This window comes from Pinus tabuliformis, chromosome 3_2, assembly GCF_031772625.1.
Source record: "Pinus tabuliformis cultivar Carrire ecotype Pingquan chromosome 3_2, CPIR1, whole genome shotgun sequence".
Classification (NCBI taxonomy): domain Eukaryota; kingdom Viridiplantae; phylum Streptophyta; class Pinopsida; order Pinales; family Pinaceae; genus Pinus; species Pinus tabuliformis.
Genome location: NC_142302.1, coordinates 276,676,710 through 276,690,216, shown reverse-complemented (window position 1 = coordinate 276,690,216; position 13,507 = coordinate 276,676,710).

Genomic DNA, 13,507 nt, shown 5'->3' with positions numbered 1-13,507 from the left:
AGGAGCAGAAAACAGTTTTGAAGAAACAAAGGCCAAGCAGTGGCCATTAAATGTGATTAGACCCACAGCACGTCAGAGCACCATCCCGATTTATTGCCAAAGAGTACCAGAGGAAGAAGAACAGCTAAAGATTATCAGCCGAAGATTTTTTAGGGGCTCGAAGCACCTGTAGATTAATGAGTCACTCATAAAAGTCAAGTCAGGAGGCGTAAGCCCATCCTTGCCCTCAAATCACAATTAAGGCATTCAAGGCCACCAGACAGCAGAGATACAGAAACCCATACACATTTATTTCAGAAAACACTGCAGCAAACCACCAAGGACAACATCATTTACTCAGTTTTGATACAGCGGCCCTCAGCACAACCAAAGATATTTTCATGTATTTATTTCTGATAGAATTAGGTCAAATTGATTATTCTTTATAACCTGTTTAGGTCAATATGTAATAAAATTAGTTGTAGAAAGTTTTTCCTATATATACCGCCCTCTGCATTGTTACAAGGGTTGGTTGATTGAGAATTTTCAGTAGAGACTCACATTGTATACCTGAGTTTTTCTATAATCAAAGATTGCTGAAAGCTTGGAGAGAAAACTGATTGTTGTAAATGAATGTTTTTGGAGATATGAAGATGGAATTCTTCTGCTGTAGCCTGAAGCAATAAGTGCATCTTACCTCTGTTTATTGTTTCCCACTATCTAAATAGCAGAAAGAAAGAATAGCCTAGAATTAGTTCAAATACTCTCTATGCTCAATGTCTGTTGTTTCTTTATGTTTTCCTCTGAATGAATTGGTTATGAATATGAATTCCTCCTGGCTCATGTTTACCCCGATTCACCTGTGTTTGCCAATTATCTAGGGATTCTTTACTGCCCCTAGGTAGCGCTATGTTACCTCCTCTGTTAAGCTGATTGAGATATTCTTAACTGCCTCTCATCACTTAGCATTCTTTCCATCATTTAAACCTGAAATATTGTTTCATGTGCAGCTATCCTGCTCCATTTTCCGTCTGTTATGGCCAAGAAAAAACACAGCAGCAGTCCCCCTCCTCGACTCCACGCCAAATGGTTTGAAACCCTTAGATTATGCTCTGCCTCTCTACCTGAAAACATCAATTTTCCCACCAAAACAAAACAAAACCATTTGAACTAAGTACCTAGCCTAAAATCCCTTTTCAACAAAGCTAAATCTAAAAGAGAGAGCCCTCTCTGACTGCAGGTGGGCTAGAACTTGCAGTCCAAAGTTGGTTTGTGGTCACCTCGGCCGTATTCCCTTAGGAGTCAAAGGGAACAACCTGAGTGATAACATAATGGCGACCATACTGGGGACCTTCCTCAGATAGTTTCACGAAGAAGGTAAGATAACATAATGGCGACTCCGCTGGGGAACAATCATCTGTTTAATCCTGTAAGTCCGCAATTTTGACGAGTTTGCCTTTCGCTTAAATCTTTTTTGAAAAATCCAAAAAACAAGAAATCAAAATAATCGGAAAAATCTCAAAAAACCTCGTTCCCTGGAGAAGATCTCACTTTCTTCAGGATTATTTCATGCTTAGATCTGGTCTGTGTTGGTGGGCAGAGATCAGACCCCTCAAAGTTGATATATCCACCTGGCGACTCCACATCATCCTCATAATAAAGACTCCACTGGAGAAATGAACCCAAAAGAAATTTATGAGCAGATCAGGCTTTTGACTTGGATTATTATCTAAGAGGTCATGTTCTTTCTCTTCCATAAAATTTTGCTATGCATATTGTTTAAATTTGACTTATATGATTTACCCTTTGAAAATATTGAAGAAAACCCTCCTTGCACATTAGAACAACAGCCTCTAAATGCTGCTGAAGGTCACCTTATAGCCACGGAGGAAACAAGTGTCAAAGCAAATCATCCTATCCCTGTTCATATCGAGCCCAGCCATTTAATCCCCATACACAATCCCGTGCCTCGTAAGGTTCCGGATAGATATAAGCCACTCATTTTGCCTCCTGTGCTAAAATCTCTGCCCAAAAATCATCCCATGTATCTCCCAAGATTTGGTGGAGAGAATGGAGTTACTGCCCAAAAGCATGTCCAGGCTTTTGAAGATTATTTAAATATTTTTGAAGTAGAAGATGAGGATGTTAGTATTAGGCTGTTTGCCCTTTCTTTGCAAAGTGAAGTTAGGACTTGGTTTAAAGCATTGCCTGAGGCAAACATCTCAAATCTTAAGCAGCTATTCAAAATCTTCCTTGATAGATGGGTGATCAAAGTCAATTTCCTCATGCTCATAGAAGAATATAATCAGTTAAAAAGGATTCCAAATGAATCTGTTCAGCAATTTTCTGACCGATTCAATCAAGTTTATCATTCTATACCATTGAATATAAGACCTCCCCCTGATTTGGCTCTACTGCATTATCCAGCAGCATTTGATCCAGAAATAGAATTTCATCTGAGAGAGAGAAGTCCATCCACTATGCAACAGATGCAGAACATGGCAGTAGATGTAGAGGTTAATCTGAAAGTTAGGGAGAGGAAGTTGAAAGCAGAAAAGGAGGAAAAACTTGATAATTTGGTAAACAAAGCAGAGGAATTAAAGCAGATATTCACAATAGAAGTTGGATGTTTCGAGCACCAGAACAGATCTGTTTTGCAAAACGAAAGTAATGATATTCATGAACAAACCTGCCATAAAACAGATGACATATTCATACCGCCATACATGATGGAGCAGTCTCCTGATATACTATATGAATATGATAGCTTCTCTTATTTCAACTGCTTGCCAAAATACGATGAGTATGATGATGATTATGAGCCTAATGACCAAGTTAGCCGCGCAGAAGGGCCATACCTTATTTTGGCAGAAAGCACAGTTCAGGCTCAGCCGCCTGAATCCAATGATCAGCGTGCCCAGTTCAGCTATGAAGAAAAGGAGGAAAAGGCAGAAGATTTTAATTTCAGCAAAGGAGCCTTACCATTTTGTGTCGAATCTTTTCCGTTTATTAGGGAGAATTATCATACAGTTAATAATCAAATATCACTGTGTTCTGATATTGACCGTCTAGAGGAGAGTCAAATCCTTGCTCCTAATGCATTACATCTAGATTTACAGCCTCAAAGCGCCACTGAATGCCAGATTGAGGAAGACTCAGAAACAGAAGCATGTGACCAAATCATCCAAGTAGATTCCCTGCCTGGTGAGTTCCAGCCATCCCAGACCTTTGAAGAAGAAAAAGAACAGTCAACACAAATCGGTCAAGTGCCATCTCAGCCAGCTTTTCAAGAATTGCAAGTATCATTCCATGCTTTGCATGATCCATCTGATGGCAAGATGTGTAATGGGATAAATCACTACTCTTCTCCGTTAGCAGGCTGCGAGGTTCAATATCAAGTTGTTGATCATCTCCCGATTCCGAAGCATGATAGCTATCCCAAACTTTTGTACAGTTCTTTAAATCAATCCAGCAATGATGTATATATGCTGCAGGACCCTTTTGAATAGTTTCTTAGTTCAGCAAAGAAGGTCAGCAGTTACCTGATCTTCTCAAAAATTTACAAAGCCACATCAGATTACAAGATCTCCATTTCAAGTAACAGCAAACACAAGCAGCAAAGACCATTCATCTTCATAATGCTTAAATGGTTGCATTGGCTGTTTCATTTCACCTAACAGCAAAGTAAGTGCTGGTCAGGGTAGGTAGGTAGGATTAATAAGGCAGCCAGCCAAGGGAATTTTGCAGAATACAGCAGCAATTGAATACAAGGCAGTCTGACCTGCTGTTCTTGGCTTTTCACAAGGAAAAGCCATCCCCAAGTGGAGCCACTGTTAGCCTCCTGCTGCAGCAGGTGTTCATCTTTCATGATTGACATTTTTACATGCCAAATATGTCATACTTTGCAGGCTGCAGTGTTCCATATTTCCACAAGCTGACATGAAGTATGCTTAGTTCAAGTGCCGCTGCTCTATTCCAATTTTGATGAGTAGTTCTAGTTTTGAAGAGTTCTCATTTAAGGGAGGTCCAAACAGTTTAATCTTGGTCTCCCTAGGTTTCAATTTCCTGTTGTAGAATATAGAGAATGATATATGTCCAAACAGTTTAATCTTGGCAGATTTGTAGATAGGTAGAGAATCAAAGGAACCCAACTGTTTAATCTGGGCCCTGGCAGAAATAAGTGTAGAGCTAGATAGGAAACATTCAAAAGAAAAATTGCAAATCAGGGTCTGCAAGTCTAAGTGCACCCAATTCAAAAGAAGAAAAAATGTTAGGAAGGTAGGCTGGGTAGGTAGCTGTGTGGTTGTAGAATGATAATTTATGATCAATTTTGTGTTACAAAATGCTTTATCTTTACAGATCACAGTGCAGACAGTTTTCATGCAAAGGAGCTCAAAGGTGGACATAACTAACTCCCCCTTCTTCTAATTCCCCAAGTCACTTACTAACTTCCCAAAGAGGTCAAGATCTGCTTGATTCCTCTTAGTTTCATCATCATCCATATCAGTTGCCTTGGTGAAGATCTGCTTCACTCAAGGATTTTATTTCTTTTTAAACCTTTTTCCCCAAAATTAGCCTAAGGTCCTGACCTTGGTGCCTGCTTATCATCTCCATATTAACTACTAACTCTAGTATATAACTCCCTATCAGTTTTCCCCCTTCCCCTACTAAAACTTTGTATATAAAATTCCCCTATGTAAATATCCCCTCCCTGGCGATATAGCCATATTTTTTATAAGTCCGGGAGAAAATGGTCCATCCGGGGCTGTTTTTAGCCCATCCGAGTCATAACAGGGGTTAGATGACACCTGGTCATGCTAATAACCTCTCCCCTAGCCCTAAAAATGCATGTTCCGCCCCTTTTTCCTAAAGTCCTAACTGTAAATACATTAACCCGCGCTCATATTAACCCCAAACCCACTAAACCTAAGTTTCAAACCCTACCGCCGCGTCGTATTAAAAACGGGATATTCCCTGTATATTCCTCTGCCCTAACCCTCCGTTTCTTTGTCTGTCCCGCCAGCCGTTAGATCTGGCCCACCTGAGATCTACGGCGGGCGGGCCTTTTCGCACGCCAACTGCCCGAGCTTTAGCGTCCGGGAGTTCGGCGGTTTTGCCGTCGTACTCCTGCCACGCGTTAAGCTCTGGGGTATGGCAGAGCCCCTCCCCCCAAAACCGCCCAGGCGCTAAGGCGGTGCGCCCAAAACCGCTTACCGCCCTCCCCTGTGACGTAAGCCCCACGTCACCCGCTTGCGTCACCCCCCTGCCCAGTCACCATGACACGTCATCTGCCTGCGTGGCCTCCTGCCACCATACCCTGCCACCGTACATGCCACGTCACCATCCGTACATGATGACGTCACCCGCTGACATCATCCCGCCACATCATCGCTGACGTCACCCGCCGTACAACGTCCCGTCATGTTGACGTCATGCTCACGTCATCAACACTTTTTTTGCGCGAAGGAGCAAAAATCGCACTTCGGAGCCCCAGAATCAGTTTCTGAGGCAGTTTTTGATGAGCGATTTGCGCCTAGCGCAAAACGCTCATCGCTAGATTTTTTAGGCTGAAATAGGGAATCTTTAGGGAATCTTTTCATCAAGCAGCCCTCAGCAAGCCCGAAAGGCGCCGAATGAACGATTTTTCTTCGCGAAGCACTCAAAAAGGAGCAGAAAATAATTTTGAAGGAAACAGAGGCTGAGCAGCGGCCATTAAATGTGATTAGACCCACAGCACGTCAGAGCACCATCTCGATTTATTGCCAAAGAGTATCAGAGGAAGAAGAACAGCTAAAGAGTATCAGCCGCATATTTTTTAGGGGCTCGAAGCACCTATACATTAATGAGTCCCTTAGAAAAGTCAATTCAGGAGGCGTAAGCCCATCCTTGCCCTCAAATCACAATTAAGGCATTCAAGGCCACCAGACAGCAGAGATACAGAAACCCATACACATTTATTTCAGAAAACACTGCAACAAGCCACTAAGGACAACATCATTTACTCAGTTTTGATACGGCGGCCCTCAGCGCAGCCAAAGATATTTTCATGCATTTATTTATGATAGAATTAGGTCAAATTGATTATTCTTTATGACCTGTTTAGGTCAAGATGTAATAAAAGTAGTTGTAGAAAGTTTTTCCTATATATACCGCCCTCTGCATTGTTACAAGGGTTGGTTGATTGAGAATTTTCAGTAGAGACTCGCATTGTATACCTGAGTTTTTCTATAATCAAAGATTGTTGAAAGCTTGGAGAGAAAACTGACTGTTGTAAATGAATGTTTTTGGAGATATGAAGATGGAATTCTTCTGCTGCAGCCTGAAGAAATAAGTGCATCTTACCTCTATTTATTATTTCCCACTATCTAAATAGCAGAAAGAAAGAATAGCCTAGAATTAGTTCAAAACTCTCTATGCTCAATTTCTGCTGTTTCTTTATGTTTTCCTCTAAATGAATTGGTTATGAATATGAATTCCTCCTGGCTCATGTTTACCCCGATTCACTTGTGTTTGCCAATTAGCTAGGGATTCTTTACTGCCCCTAGGTAGCGCTCTGTTACCTCCTCTGTTAAGCTCTTTGAGAGATTCTTAACTGCCTCTCATCACTTAGCATTCTTTCCATCATTTAAACCTGAAATATTGTTTCATGTGCAGCTATCTTGCTCCATTTTCCCTCTGTTGTGACCAAGAAAAAACGCAGCAGCAGTCCCCCTCCTCGACTCCACGCCCAATGGTTTGGAACCCTTAGATTATGCTCTGCATCTCTACCTGAAAACATCAATTTTCCCACCAAAACAAAACAAAACCATTTGAACTAAGTACCTAGCCTAAAATCCCTTTTCAACAAAGCTAAATCTAAAAGAGAGAGCCCTCTCTGACTGCAGGTGGGCTAGAACCTATAGTCCAAAGTTGGTCTGTGGTTACCTCAGTCGTATTCCCTTGGGAGTCAAAGGGAACAACCTGAGTGATAACACATTCCACATACTCCTCTAATGTTTCATTTGGTCTAGCTACCATCTGGAATATTTCATCCTTCAGTTCTCTAGACCTACAATAGTCCTGATATTTCTTTAGAAAAGATTCTTTCATTTGATCCCAGTTATTTATAACCCCACCACCTAATCCCATAAATGATCTTAAGGCAACCCCTTTTAACGTGGAGGGAAATAATTTTATTTTCTAGGGGTCGGTGGTGTAATCATATCCCCTACACAACACATCGAATTCAAATAGAAATGCATCTGGATATTCTGATGTAAGACCGTGGAATGTAGGGATATGTTGAAGAGGTATTGCTTTCATGGGCGCATTTGCTGCAGTATCCACTATGGGGTATTGCAATGTAGAGGTTTGGGTGTTTGGCTGGTTTTGAGCCATTTGGTCGAATATATGCCAATAACCTTCTGGGATATCTAGGAGGGTATTTCCAGGTTGAGAAGGAATGGTTTTAATAACACTTCCTCTATCTGGGATAATGAGAGTGCCTAATGTCTGAGGAGATTGAGTTTCTTCAACAAATAATTTTTGCAGCACTTCCCTTGTCTGGGTTGTTTAATGGCTGAGTTGTCCCAAGAGGAGACCTTGGTTCCTCAGTTTCCCCTGTTTCTCCTCCTTCTTCACAAAGATTGCTGAAATTCCCTTCTTGCAATAGTTCTGGAGTAGAATTTTCAATTTCTTGAAAGTTCTGCTCTTCAGTTTGACTATGCACCTCAGCAAAGGCTACAAATGGTGATCTTGTGGCCTGAAGGGAACTAGTAGGTTGTCTAGAAATAACTTTTCTGGGTCCTACCGAAGGCTGAGATTCTGCTTTCTTGAAGATTTCATATATGAAGGTTGATCAGCCAAGGGTCACCATCCCCTTAGCTTTTTCTGGCTTGGGTAAAGGTTTGGAATTCTTTTCTAGCTTTTTTCTACTTAGTCATGCACACGAATCAACTGCTAGATTCTACCCAAACAAAACAGTAGCAAATCTGTAGGAAAGTGGGCAGGGGAGCAGGGCTGTTACATGCTCCATACGTAGGTTCTTACCTTCCGTTTTTAAAACCCAATTCTTCCCTAACAGGTTCTTACACTACTCTGGAAAAAAAAATAAAATAAATGGCTACACTCTTTCCCCGGAAACGGCGCCAAAATGTGGAGCTATAAAAAGGGTCTCGTTCACCTCTATTTACCTCACATTAGTTGTCAATCCAGGAACGTTTAGTTATTTCATAGAGTGTCTTAGTCTGAGGCTATCATTTGCCAAAGTAATGCTAGTAGTACAGTGTTCAGAAATACAAGAGTAAACGGATGCTTGTTTACAACAAACTACTTCAAAAGATTAAACTACACATTCAGAAAGACAAGCAATTTATCAGTCAAGGGTTCAGTAGCAGTAACTCATCCCTTTGTAAACTGATAGAACTAAGGTAAATCAAAGAAAAGATCGTGGATCTGGGAGCCAAGCAGTAAATGTCAGTGCTCACTACAGCCCTGGATCGTTCTTCACACCAAAATAACAAAGGACAGGAAATGGAACGGCAGATAAGAAATGGAGCAGTGAAATAAGAAATAGAACAAAAAATCTGAAATGGAACAACAAATCTAAAATAGAACAACAAATCTGAAACTGTAACAACTACTATGTCTAGCAAGCAGTAACACTTTAGTCTACAAGATCAAATGTATGAATCGTGACCTACAGGAATCAAATGGCAATCCTTCACTCTAAAGCAAGGATAATTTTAGGGGCGAATGTTCGCCCTTTGGCGAAATTAAGGGGTTTTAAATTTTTAGTGGGCGAATATTTTGTATCATAGTACATTTTTACAAATCACCTCAAATAGCCCACCTTATTTTAAGGGAGAGGGTAAAAAAGGTAAATTTAGCCCTTGAAATTAGGACTTACAACCTTCCATTCGCCCATTTTCAAGAATAGGTTTTATTTAAGTGAATCCTATGGGCCAAATACCATATTTATAAAAGAGGTATGGTAAATTAATAAAAATATAAATAAATAAGAGGTATGGTAAATTAATAAAAATATAAATAAATGAGAGGTATGGTAAATAAATAAAACATTTTTTATATTTACTCCAGAAGTCACCTTATATACATGTAAGGGTGTAAACAAATAAAAATATAAGTAAAGTGGAGGTATGGTAAATAAATAAAACGTCTTTTTATACTTACTCAAAAGGTATGGTAAATAAATAAAAATATAAATAAACTAGACGTATCGTAAATAAATAAAACCTCTTTTTATATTTAGTCCATAACCCTCCTTCTATTTATGAAGGCTCAAGAAAGAGGTTTTATTTAATTGAATCCTATGGGCCAAATACCATATTTGTAAAAGAGGTATGGTAAATTAATAAAAATATAAATAAACGAGAGGTATGGTAAACAAATAAAACATTTTTTTATATTTACTCCATAAGTCACCTTATATTTACGAACACTCAAAAAATGGGTTATATTTAGGTGAAACCTATGGCCAAAATACTATGGGACAAATACCATGGACTAGATTGTTATTAATACCATGGAAAAAACCATTATTAACGCTAATATTAGAATTAATAAAAATAAAAATGGCACATGGTATTGACCCATGGTATTCACCAAAAGGGCACATGGTATTGACCCATGGTATTCACCTGGAATGTAGCCTATTTAAATGGGGGAATTAAACCAACATGTAGCCTATGCTAAGATTCACTAGGACTTTACAAAGTTTTATTATTTAGTGAAAGACTCGCCAAGATCTTACAAGATTTTATAATTGAGTAAAATATTCGCCATGCCTGGTGAGAGATTCGCCAAACAATTATATATGCATATTATATTATTGATAAAATCGCCTTCCATTTTTCCTATATACCATGGAGATTCTCCCATTTATTATATTTATAAATTTAGGGGGGGTTCTTAAAATTTTCCCTGCTCTAAAGGACGAATTGAACAACACACCAAAATGGAACAACTCTGATTAATGATGAATTATAGAACAACACTTCAAAACCATATATGCACACGACACACCTTAATAGTAACCCGATCTTGGTAAACCAATTATCACTCTCAGCTATAAAAGATTACGACTGTGTTTCAGAATGGAACAACAATGTCTATAGATCCAACAATCGCAAAGAACATAATCACTAAGATGAATTCCGTAATAAGTGCACAGCACAGATGCTCTATAATTAAACAGCAACAATATTCTGTAAAGAGTGACAGTATTATATTAACACTTAGAAGAATAGTGATACATTGCAGAGTCAATGCAATAGTTCTGTCTCAGTAAAGTAAACATAACAGAGCATGTGATGTAAACTAACAAAACACATTAGATTACCAAATAACGCTGATAAGCAAACCACGCATAAACCAAACGTAATAGTACAGGAGCAAGTGTCCTCCAGGGCCGGGCCCTTAGCCTCCAGGGGTACACCGCTTGAAGTTATTCCAAACTCAGGGATTAAATAGCAACCGAGTTTGTATTAATGCATAAAATAGAATTACAGTAGATCAGTTCTCAACGAGACTCAATGATCAAAGTTTCAATATTCAGAGAAATTACATAAAAACATCACCAACCCCCCCTCGAGCTAACAGTGTTGCCCCTTTTATAAGGGTGAAGGCGGAGATATCTAAGTGTAGAAATAGATAAAACAGCGATCCCTCAGGATCAAGGATCCTAAGGTATTCACTGAACCGTTAGTCCTCAATCATCTCTTTCCTTTCCCGCGTCGAGCTGATATCTCCACTTCCTTTCCAGGGCTGATTCGCTTTGATTTGCTTTGCCTTGTTTGCATACGGTCTCCTGTGAAAGGGACAGTGGTTAACCCATCCTTGTCCTTTCCTTTGGAACAGAAACTTCTCGTTTTTCCTCCTTCCTGCATAAGGAAATGACAATTGTCAGTGTTTTCGTCTTGCATATTAATCTCACATGTTTTATTACAATTCCTTATCGTTTTCTGAGTTCATGATGCAAAAAGGTTTGTAAGTTCTAATGAAAAGGTGCTGAAATAATTACCAAAAAAATACCTTCTTTAGTACTCCACACAATGCTCTAATTTCCCCTCCCTACTCGCAAAATCTAATATGTCCTTCACCGAGGAGTTTGAATTGTTCACTAGTTTGGAAAGTCACTGCTCTTCAATACCAAAAAAGTTAGTATAAGGATAGTTGACTTGTAGATATAATTTATAAAATCATTGTTGAGCCTATTTTATTTGGAAACTAAATAAGAGTTGAAAAATAATGGGGGAATGCTAACAGACCACTAATAAACTAATTCGGGTGGAAAGGTTATTTTTCCAAAATCCTGAGCAAAATTATGCCAGATATAAACCACATTATTGTTTGTCTTGTAGGCTACATTTGGTTATTCACTATCAAAACAAAATTTCAAATGTACATTATATTGCCTCTTTTACTGACTATTGTGAACCTTAATGAACTCTACTTATAAGGAGAGCTCAGAAGGAGAGGGAGATTGGTGGATGAACTAATTCTATAATTAAAGCACCTTGAGAATAGAGGCATACCAATAAAATGAGTGTTCATGAATTGAGGAAAGAGGGAAGAGCATTGTATTATATAACAACAACAAATTACATGTATCACATTTAGTAATTTAAACATATTGACAACTATGTTACAAAGTGCGATGTATTTAATTTATATTATTAAATATTAATGTATATGATATAATCTATTTTTATGTGTTTATGTTTTTATATGTGCTACATGTCCTCAACAAATGTCATATATGTGCAATGTGTTGTCAACGTGCATTGAAATTCCCATGCAGGAGGGTAGCGATGGTATCGCACTTGTAGTTACATTTGATATGATGCATTCCTTTACAGCAACTTGGCCATCACTCATCTCCCAAGTGAGAGCCCAGTTGAATCAACATACCTTTTTCTATTCTCAAAATGGATCTACCTTCTAGTCCACGCCTGATTTGGAATTGTTCACTTTAAATCTTTATAGGCATCTGTATCTCATCCACCTCTGGGGATATCACTACTACTTTCCCCAGGCATTGGGGATAATACACAATGGTGTTAGCTCTATTATCTCCTTTGTTGTATGTGCCTCTGTCATTTCTCTAGGTGTTGATACATCTAACAAAGCAAGCACCATATCTCCCTACATATATACCAGTTTTAGTTTACCCAATACCTGTTGATTCATAAGGAAGAGGCTATCTTGGTCCTGATCTGACCTAAGCAAGAAGAGCTCTTTCCTAATCAAGTAGGGTCTAGGCTAGGGATAATAATTGTAGCTTATATAAGGGGCTTATGGCCAAGGTGAGTTTATGGCTTTTTATCAATCACTTTAGGGTATGATGATGTATTTATGCATACTCACTCGAGTAAAGGTGTCCCTGGTGTTACTACTATGGTACAGAGATGGATTATTGAATCCTTGTTGTTTATAAAGAATACATGCCCCTGCCTTCCTGTATTCCTTTAGGCGAGCTCCCTAGCCCATATATATACTAGAAATAGGGATAAAATGACAGTCATTATCTTATTCTCATCCCCCCATTCCATATATATGGGGCATACATGAAGTAGAGATACCTGTAGTTCAAGGTCTCTAAATAATGGGCCAATGGCTTCTTCCTTCTTATTAACCAATTTCATGTTGTTATTTATTTCTTAACCCTTGAACAAATTAATGGTAATATTAAATTTATAAAGTGAAAGTATATTTCCTTTTAATATAAAGAGAATGTCAATTTGGTTTAAATTTTTAGCAATACCATTAATTGCTTCAGTGTATTTGAGAGTGGTTCAATTCTCTTCTGACTTTATATGGAGAAAGTAGAATTTCTTATCCCATTTAGAATTTAGTAGACTTAACAGTGGTTAGGATTTTGGGATTGGTAAAGCTTGATTTTCAGCATTTCTATTTTCCATTAGTACTTCTAAAATACTTGGAGTCACAATAGGGTCCTCTACATTACATTCTTGTTTCTGAGTTTGCTCAAATTTTATATCATCATGATGAAAGATTAGTTTCATTTAGCATTGGTATTTCCCAAATCCAGAAGTCCATCTTGCTTGTGCAACTCTTTAGAATTAGATGTCAAATGTTCTTTGCATGAAGATGTTCTTGGCATTCCAGTTTCATAAATGGGCATGAAATTTTAAACTCTGTTCTTATTTCTTTAGTTCTCTCATTTACAGTTCTGCAATGTACCATTATTTTCTCCAACGACATCATGAGCTAGTGTACAAAATTATGTATGCCTTGCGCTATCAATTATATCCTTAAGAAATTGGCGGTTGTAAATCTAGTGTGTAGAGACTATTTGTGGAATATTAGTGTTATGGATAGTTTTGGTCCCATTTTGAAAAGGATTTTCCAACATGGAAGAGATTACTATGGATGTCATTTCAAGAAGTAATGCTTAAAGAAAAGCCATTAAACCATTGATGGAAATTATGGGTTCACAATTTGAGAAAGAAAAAAATGATGCAATTAATGCACTTATCAAGTCATGATTGGAAATTATTTTGAGGCA